This window comes from Chelonia mydas, chromosome 6 (assembly GCF_015237465.2).
Source record: "Chelonia mydas isolate rCheMyd1 chromosome 6, rCheMyd1.pri.v2, whole genome shotgun sequence".
In the NCBI taxonomy this organism is placed as follows: domain Eukaryota; kingdom Metazoa; phylum Chordata; order Testudines; family Cheloniidae; genus Chelonia; species Chelonia mydas.
The window spans coordinates 113,177,390-113,186,782 of NC_051246.2; the positions used below are offsets into that span (position 1 = coordinate 113,177,390).

At 44.1% G+C, this 9,393-nt stretch overlaps 1 long non-coding RNA gene across 1 annotated transcript; it reads right to left on the reverse strand.

Moving 5' to 3' along the window:
- Nucleotides 1-207: 207 nt before the first annotated feature.
- LOC122466228 lies at nt 208-8,634 on the reverse strand. Its single transcript, XR_006291592.1, has 3 exons — nt 8,588-8,634; nt 5,634-5,671; nt 208-329 (listed from the first exon to the last, which is right to left on the reverse strand). It is a non-coding gene; the product is annotated as an uncharacterized LOC122466228 (long non-coding RNA).
- Between the last annotated feature and the right edge of the window lie 759 nt (nt 8,635-9,393).

Sequence of the window (9,393 nt, forward strand, 5' to 3'; positions counted from 1 at the left end):
CTGTAACCTGGCTGAGCCCAGGGAATGGGTGCAGCTGGAGCAGGGTGTTCCTGGAGTAGTGGTGGGTGGCCTGGTAGCATGGAACAGCAGTGAAAATAGTAATAAGAGGAAGAGCAAATGGCATCACACACCCATTTCCTCAAAATACACTGGCTGTATTATGGCGCCGCTGGGGCTCTTACCTGCCTTGGGCGAGAGGAAGGGAGATAGCTGAGTCCCAGCTGTCAAGTGGGCTCCTGAGCAGCCTGTAGGGGCCAAGGCTGGGGCTCCAGGCTCCTCCCCCATAAGACAGCAGCATTCTGTGGCAGCCTCCTTCCAGGTGATGGTTTCTGGGTTGGGGAAAGAGTCACAGCATCATTTTCACCTTTTTAGAAAATTTCTCTCATTTCCGTTTCCAAACTTTCAAAAGTGAATGGCGGTCCCTGCTCAGCAATGTCTGGTGGTTTGGCAGCCAGCTGCAGCTGGTCCCTATTGATAATGAATATTCAATAATTTGCCAATAATCAATAACCAATTAATTGTTAGTTAAAGCTTGCATCAGTTATTGGTTGTGATTATATGCTTAGTGAGAGGGGTACTTTAGAGTCCGGATTAATTTAATAAAAAACCTCAGCTACGTTAGCTTTGATTAGATTCATTGATTTAACACATGGCACATACACAGAGGAATACGGTTAAAACAGCTGCAGAAGACCTTTCTCTGTAGCCTACTGAGAGCCAGCGTCCAGTCTGCAAATTATAGAGAGATTATAGGGACAATTATACCCCTCTCATTTATTTTTTTTATCATTCCAGTCCTTATGTAGGTTGTTTTCTAAGTTCCCATTCCCTTATAAGTTATAACTTTCTAGCTGCCTGAACACCTTACAGTTAGTGTGACGAAGTGGGAATTTTTTGTAATTTTTTTATGACCCCTATGTGTGCCTCCATTTCCCCTATACTGTGTGCTGCTACCGGGTGTGGGGGGAAGGATTATGTTTGCTCTCAGGGCTGGCTAAGAGATATAGGTGGCTGTATGGGTGTATGTCACTTAGCTGCCTGAACAGACAGGATAGGTCATTAAAAGGACGGGCTGAAGCTGACACACATCAGTGGAAAGACCACGCACCAGAACACTGACATGCTCAGCCAAAGACCCAGAGGAAGGAGGATTTCCCTGCCCCTCAGCAGGGAAGGTGAGCAGAGGCCTCAGCTCCAGAACAAAGGACGGTGAGCTGGGGAAATAAAGAGCTGGCTTCTGAACTGACTTAAGGAAGCAAGTCGGAGAGAACCTGAAAATGGAGTTCACCACAGTTTGGCTGGTGAATTGCTCTGGGCTGACCAGAATGGACTATGCTTTAACCTTTATTTTTTCTATACTAACCTAAGGGGCTTCCACTGGCTACGTTCCGGTTGACTAATAAACCCCTACTGTTTTCAAATCACTGCTTGAGTGTCACTGCAAATACTGGGTGAGCTGCAATCGTTCCTAAAGCGCGTACCAGTCTCTAACTGGAGTCTCTCAGTTGGACTCACTGAGCAGAACACACAGCATGAAGCAGGAGTGCTGACACCCCAGAGGGTCAGTTTCAGTGCCAGTGAGGCTGGGTGGCCTACTCTGAAGTAAGAGTGAGACCCCCTTGGGGGCCTGCCATATTGAAGGGACTCCTCTAAGAGACTGTTCTGAAGCTGGGAGCATAGCATCGATCTCGTGGATCTGAGACAATTAGTCATAATTTAGTCTTTCTTTGAGGGGTAACGATATTCATTGTACCTCTTGGATGCATTTTGCAGTTATTAAAATACCTGTAGCAACAATTTCAAAACAAGTTAAAATTTAGCTGCTTGATAGACTCCCACTCCTTAAAATTAGCTTAACTGCAAGGCATTATGGGAGTCTTGCTCCCAGGCAAACTTTCTTGGTCTATCTTAAGTTGGCTGGAGCAGGTCTCCACTCCTGTGTCCAACTCCATGATTTCCACGACTTGAGCGTTGCTAGGAATTGGGCTTGAGCTCATCTCTGTTAGCAGCACAAAATGAAACTGTGACACCCAAAGGGAACTAAACCGGACGTGCAATAGCAAGTCTGTACTGCTCCAGCACAGCACCTTTCATGTGAGCATCTCAAAACAGGTCCCAACCTCCAGCTTCACCACACCGCTGAGAGCCAGGTAGAAAGTCACAGGAAAGCACTAAATCAGTTGTTTCATTTGTATGAATAAGAACATAGCTGGGAGATTTAGCTACATCCCTCAATAGTCACAAATCTGCAACCGGAGGCAGTAGGGGGAGAAAAGCACATTCCCCATTCAAAGCCTAAAGCCTGCATTCAGCAAATGCAGCGAGGAGCTAAGAGCTCTGATATGAAAGTCATCCTCTCCAGCCTGCTGGTGGAAACGCAGCATTTTTGAATGGCAGTGCCATTCAGGGGAAAGTGATTACAGTTTTGACTGCAGAACGGAAAGTTGAAAGCCGCCTGTTTACTATTCTGGCTTCAGCAAACGTGACTTTGAACTAGAGCAGACGGGAGTTACAACTGACTTGTCAGAGCCTGTTTTACACGCTGGGCCAGGGCTTGACTTTGCTTCCATTTAAGGAACTCAAGTCGGCTCCCCGATTAGATAGCTTTGGCAGATCTACAATATGCTGTTCTCCATTTTGTGGCTTTGACTATCCTGTTGTGCCTTGAAATCTAGTCCCAGATCCTACAGCAGGGAAGGTATTGGTACCCTGGACACGTCAGAAGAGCCTTGATTAAACACATCAGCAATGGGTCATTACTTGTAGGTGAATCTAAGCATGAGTTATATTTAAAAATCAGCAGCAAAACCAGCAAAGCTAGAGGACATTGCTTCTGTTTCCATGGGAATGAGGAAAATAAACCTGGCAGGGGCGTGCCCTTCTGTGCTGCACATTTCCTACAGCAACCTCTCTCCATGCTGAGATTTCTCTCTGACTATTCTCTACCACTGTACACCAATTTTTAGCTCCTCACTACTCCTATGGTGGAGGTGCCGGGGAACAATTCATTTTACATTGTGGTTCCTTCTATCAATAATCATTTCAGCGATACAGCACTGCTCCGTCATGCATTTATTCTTGTCTGTTAGTTATATTGCAACTAGCAAACAGCGATCCTGGTCAGGATCAGTGCCCATTGTGCTGGATGTTGAACAGACAAGGCCCTGATCCTGCAAAGATTTAAAAACATGCTTAACTTTATGCGCTGTGAGAGGTTCCATTAGCCTCCCTTTGCAGGATTGGGCTCACAGAAGTAGATACAGGCCCTGCACCAAAAACCTGACTATCTAAGATCTACAGGCAGTGAGAGAGTGAGATAATAAAGTAGGTACAATTCTAAAATACAATTTGTTTTAAAATGTTGTAGTTAATAAATTATAATCACCCAAATATCAGCTTTCCTCAACACCCCCTCAGCCCAGCCACTAAACGCTGGCTCCTTTCTTGCAGGTGTCAAAGCAGGAGTGGGTATTGAGAAGGGGTTGAAGGAGGACATGGTCATGGCCACTCTTAACTCTGTAAGGAGTAGCATGGGAGGAAGCAAAAAGCCATCTGAGAGAGGCAGAGCAGAGGGAACCAAAAGACATGGGATAAAAACGAGTGTGGATATAAAGGTTGGAAAGATGGGTGGTCCAGTGGTTAGCCTTAGGATGTGGGAGACTGGGATGTGCCATAGACTCCCTGTATGACTATGGCCAAGTCATTTAATTGCTATATGCCTCTATTTCCCATCTGTAAAATGGGGATAATGCCTACCTCACAAGGCTGTTGTGTAGTTAAGTACATAAGAATATGAAGTGCTCAGATACTAAGGTGATAGGAGTGAGATAAGTATGATAGATAACGAGGCAGAGTCATGAAGGATCTGTATAGGTTAAGCTCTCTAAGTTCTTCATGAACATTTAGTTAAGCACCCTCAAACTCAGTGAAATAGGCATTTGTCACCCCAGTTTACATATGGGGAAACTGAGTCACACTGACGGGACTTACCAAAGTCACATGAGTAAATGGCTGAATAAAGTAGAGAGCCTAGTAGTCCTGACTCCTTGTTCTAACCACTAGACCACATTGCCACCTTTCACAATTTTCTTTTCTTTTTATACCAAATCTTATAAATGGTTTCAGAAACATCAGAACTTCTCCTAGAACACAACAATGAGCTTGCCTGCCACACTGTTATAAACAATATGGCATTTGCCTTTTTTCCCCTCTGACACAAAGTGGAGGACAATTTGTTGCCTCATGCTGTAGGACAATTTTTTTTCCCCCTTGATGTTGCAACTTGCCACTCCTACAGTAAGATGCCACAGGCTGTTATGACATAAGATGTGATAACATTGCATCAGACCTGGAGTAAATCTACAGAGCTCTGTATTTGAACGTCCTGGGCATGGACCAGCCACACAGACACGTGGAATGTCACAATCATTGACAACACTCTGAGGTTGGTGCTGAAGGGATGGAAAGTTACTTCCCAATATGCAGAGCTGTTCTCCACTTATTGGATTGGAGGCCTCCTGAGGTATTTTTTGTCCCTGGAGAGAGAGATTCCTGAAATATTTCCTGTTTCTGAAGGGAAGTGGGGAACCGGAGCTCTCTTGAGGCTTGTATTTTTATTTTAATCATGAGAGAAGGAAACTAAAGCAGGGTGGGCGGGGACTCCAAATCATCTGTGACAAAAATACTTAATGACTGGCCCAGTGCAGACTGTGTGAGACAGGCTAGGGTGAAGGATTTTGCATGTCTGACAACAGAATTAGAAATGTTAGAGCATCACAGCAATTTCTTATGTAGTGTTTCTCTGGGGCTGAGGTTGTAGAGTGGAAAATAGGTGACCCCCATCACTCCACACCAAGTTCTGGGAGTATATCATCACCACCGAGGGTGGGCTGGAGGAATGAGTTCAGGCTTAGAACTCAACAGGCACTTAGCTCTAATCCTGGCTTGGGCCTGACTTGTTATATGGCTTTGGACAAGTCACTTTGTATTGGTCTTTGCTTCCCTATCTGTAGAATAGGGGTAGTGATACTTGCTTTGTGAGGATTAATTTAGTTAATGTCCATATGGCACAGCTAAATGCTGTTATTACTAAACTCAGCCAGAGTTTAAGGAAAGACTGTTCTTTCCAGGATCTGCTGGAGTTTGAGGATTAGAGTGATTATCTTCTCCATGCTCTGCAAATTTACATAAGAACAGCCAGACTGGGTCATACCAACAGTCAATCTAGCCCAGTATCCTGTCTTCCAACAGTGGCCAATGCCAAATGCTTCAGAAGGAATGAACAGACCAGAGCAATTATTGAATGGTCCAGCCCCAGCTTCTGGCAGTCAGAGGTTTAGCGACACCCAGAGTGTGGGGTTACCTCCCTAATAGCTAATCCCTGACCATTTTGTCTATCTAATGGATAGACCTATCCTCTGTAAACTTTAGCTAATTCTTTTTATCATTATTTTATTTTTAACTCAGTTATACTTTTGGCCTTCACAACATCCCCTGGAAATGAATTACACAGGTTGACTGTGTGTTTTGTGAAGAATTACTTCCTTATATTTGTTTTAAACATGCTTCCTATTAATTTAGACTCATAGACTTTAAGATCAGAAGGGACCATCATGATGATCTAGTCTGCTCACCTGCAGATTGCAGGCCACAGAACTTCATCCACCGACTCCTGTAATAGACACACAACCTCTGGCTGAGTTACTGAAGTCCTCAAATCATGATTTAAAAACTTCAAGTTACAAAGAATCCACCATTTACAATAGTTTAAACCTGCAAGTGACCTGTGCTCCACACTACAGAGAAAGGTGAAAAACCCCAGGGTCTCAGCCAATCTGACCCAGGGCAAAATTCCTTCCTGACCTCAAATGTGGCGATCAGTTAGGCCCTGACCATGTGGGCAAGACCCGCCAGCTACATACCTGGGAAAGAATTTGCTATAATAACGCAGAGCCCTCCCATCTCTGGCCATTGGATATATTGTTGCAGATCAGCTACATGCCATTATATGCAGTCTTGTCTTACCCACCCCTCCATAAACTTATCAAGCTCAGTCTTGAAGCCAGTTAGGTTTTTTGCTCTCATCACTCCCCTTGGAAGACTGTTCCAGAACTTCACTCCTCTGAAGGTTATAAACCATCAGCCTAATTTCAAGCCTAAACTTGTTGATGGCCAGTTTATATCCATTTGTTCTTGTGTCTACATTGGCGCTAACTTAAATAACTCCTCCCTGGTATTTATCTCTGAGGTATTTATAGAAAGCAATCCTATCCCCCCTCACCCTTCTTTTGGTTAGGCTAAACAAGCCAAGCTCTTTGAGTCTCCTCTCATAAAGTAGGTTTTTCCATTCCTCGGATCATCCTAGTAACCCTTCTCTGCACCTGTTCCAGTTTGAATTCAGCTTTCTTAAATATGGGAGATCAGAACAGCACACAGTATTTCAGATGAGGTCTAACCAGTGCCTTGAATAATGGCACTAACACTTCCCTATCTCTACTGGAAATACCTCACCTGGTGCATCGTTGGTCTGCATTCACCTTTTTCGTGGCTGTATCACATTGGCGGCTCATAGTCGTCATGTGATTAACCAGTACAACCAGTTCTTTCTCTTCCACTGTCACTTCCAACTGATAAGTTTATAGCAAAAATGCTTTTTGTTAGTCCCTAAGCCCTCGTCTACACTGCGGGGGGAGTCGATGTAAGGTACGCAACTTCGGCTACGAGAATAGAGTAGCTGAAGTCAACGTACCTAGATCGACTTACCGCGGCATCTTCATGCCGGTGAGTCGACTGCTGCCGCTCCCCCGTCAACTCTGCTTGCACCTCTCGTGGCGCTGGAGTTCCAGAGTTGATGGGAGAGCGCTTCGGGGATCGATTTATCACGTCTAGACTAGACCCGATAAATCAATCCCCGATATATTGATTGCTACCCGCCAACCCGGTGAGTAGTGTAGACCTACCCTTAGTGCATGACCTGCCACTTTGAACTATTAAATTTCATCCCATTTCTATTACTCCAGTTTTCAAGGTGACCCCTAGTTCTTGTGTTATTGTGAAGGGGTAAGTAACACTTCCTTATTCACTTTCTCCACACCAGTCATGGTTTTATAGACTTCTCTCTATCTCCCCTCAGTCATCTCTTTTTTCCAATCTGAACAGTCCCAGTCTATTTTCTCTCTCCTCATGAGAGCTGTTCAATATCTTTAGGGTGACCAGATGTCCCGATTTTATAGGGACAGTCCTGATATTTGGCGCTTTTTCTTATATAGACGCCTATTACCTCCCACCCCCTGTCCTGATTTTTCACACTTGCTATCTGGTCATCCTAAATACCTCTAATCATTTTTGTTGCCCTTCTCTGTACTTTTTTCTGATTTTATATATAATATATATAAAATCGGGGGCAACCAGACCTGCACACGGTATTCAAGGTATGGGTACACCATGGCTTTATATAGTGGCATTATGATATTTTCTGTGTTATTATCTATCCCTTCCCTAATGATTCCTAACTTTCTGTTCAATTTTTTGACCTCGAGTGCACATTGAGCAGATGTTTTCAGAGAACTATCCATGATGACGCCAAGGTCTCTTCCTTGAGTGCTAACAGCTAATTTAGACCCCATCATTTTGTATGTATTTGCAATCTGTCTGGCAGACTGACTCAACCTCGGACCTCTTTTTCTGCCTTGACAGGGAAGAAGGAATTCAGTCAAGTTTTGGCCATGTTTAAAGTACAATTTAATTAAATGTTTTATCTGAAGTGTGAATGCCCTAGTAGAAAAGGAATCTGGGGAAAACACATCATTTCACTGAAGTACCCTGGTGTGTCTGCCTGGCTTTATTACAGCATTTCACCTAAGGTTACCATTATTAAAGCAACCCATTTTGGAATATATACTAAAAGGCTGTTTTGAAAGTGCTGTGACTCCAATAAAGACAGCATCCCCTATTCCCTTGACAGAAATTGAAACTTTGCATTTAGCAGTGATGCTCTGAGTTAGTTTCCCAGACCTGAAGAGCTCTGTGTAAGCTCAAAAGCTTGTCTCTCTTACCAACAGAAGTTGGGCAAATAAAAGATATTACCTCACCCACCTTGTCTTTCTAAAGTCTGGTCAGCTAGGGACATCTGAGTTCAATTAAGGGCTGCCTATGACCTTTATGATCATCTAGTCTGAACAACCCCTCTTCTTGTGAGAGAGAGGGAGGAGAGATGAGCTACAGCAGGGTGAAAAGGCTGCTCCTAAGTAGAAGGCTGCTCTCCTCCCTGTAAAGGAAGCAACTGAGCTAAGGGACTGTTTGGGGAAGGACTGGCACCCAGAGGCCAACATAACAAGGCAACACCCCAGAGAGGGAGCAGGAGAGGAAGTTGGAATTTGCGTTAGGAACTTGGTCCTTAGTGTTTGGCTGAAGAGTGCTCCATGGCCCTGCTCTGAGGCCCACCTTGTAAATACTGAAAAATAAAACCCAAGTGAGACATAAAAGCTCTGTGGAGTGGGACTGATTTACTACAGGCACCCCACCCCCCTCATGAGGGAGGGACCCTGAGCCCAGAGAGGTGAGGAAGGTGTCTTGCATAACCACATACCTCCATGGCAAGCTGGCTGCTGCCACCCATGACTACCTCTACAGATGGAGTAAAGGGTCTTTTATCTCAGCGGGGTAGAAAGACAAGAAAGAACATGTTATGAATTAGCACACTGAGAAGTCTATGCTAAGATCAAAGATTAGTGGTTTACTTATTACTGCCCCCTCCCCCAAGCTTAGCATTAACTCGTGCTAAATGACCCACATGGGGAAATCAGAAGCAACAATTAATAAAGGTTTAATGGTGGAGGTTTTGTGTTTGAAAGTGGCAGACTCTAACAGCGCTGGGAAACTATAAAGCCCTCCCTTCCCCCCCCCGCCCCCACTGGTAACCACTGGGAGCTGTGTGTGTGTGTGCGTGCACATTTTACCACATGGAATGAGCTGCTGTATCTTGCCTAGTAGAATTACATTCCTTTCTAGGCTATAATTATCTCCACACTAATCCAGTCTTGAGTACTTTTTCTAACATATTCCATTGTTTGCATCTTCTTGACACCTGTCTTATAAAACCACTTAAAGATCATTTTCCTAGTCAGGGTTGGCTTTTAACTGAAGGGTGAATATAATTGTGCTGAAAAGGTTGGATTTTAAACAAGCCACATAATACACTGTGAGTCTGTACTGGAGGTTGTTTTTGGTGTAAGTTTCGCTCTAGTACTAGGTTGTCTAGTAACTAAACACAACCACAACAACAAAAAGTGAAATTGAAATGATCACAGTACAGCAGGAAAACACACACACAAGTATGCACTGAGAATAACAACTGAAAAAAGAGAGAACCAATAGCTTGAAATAAGTTTTTGT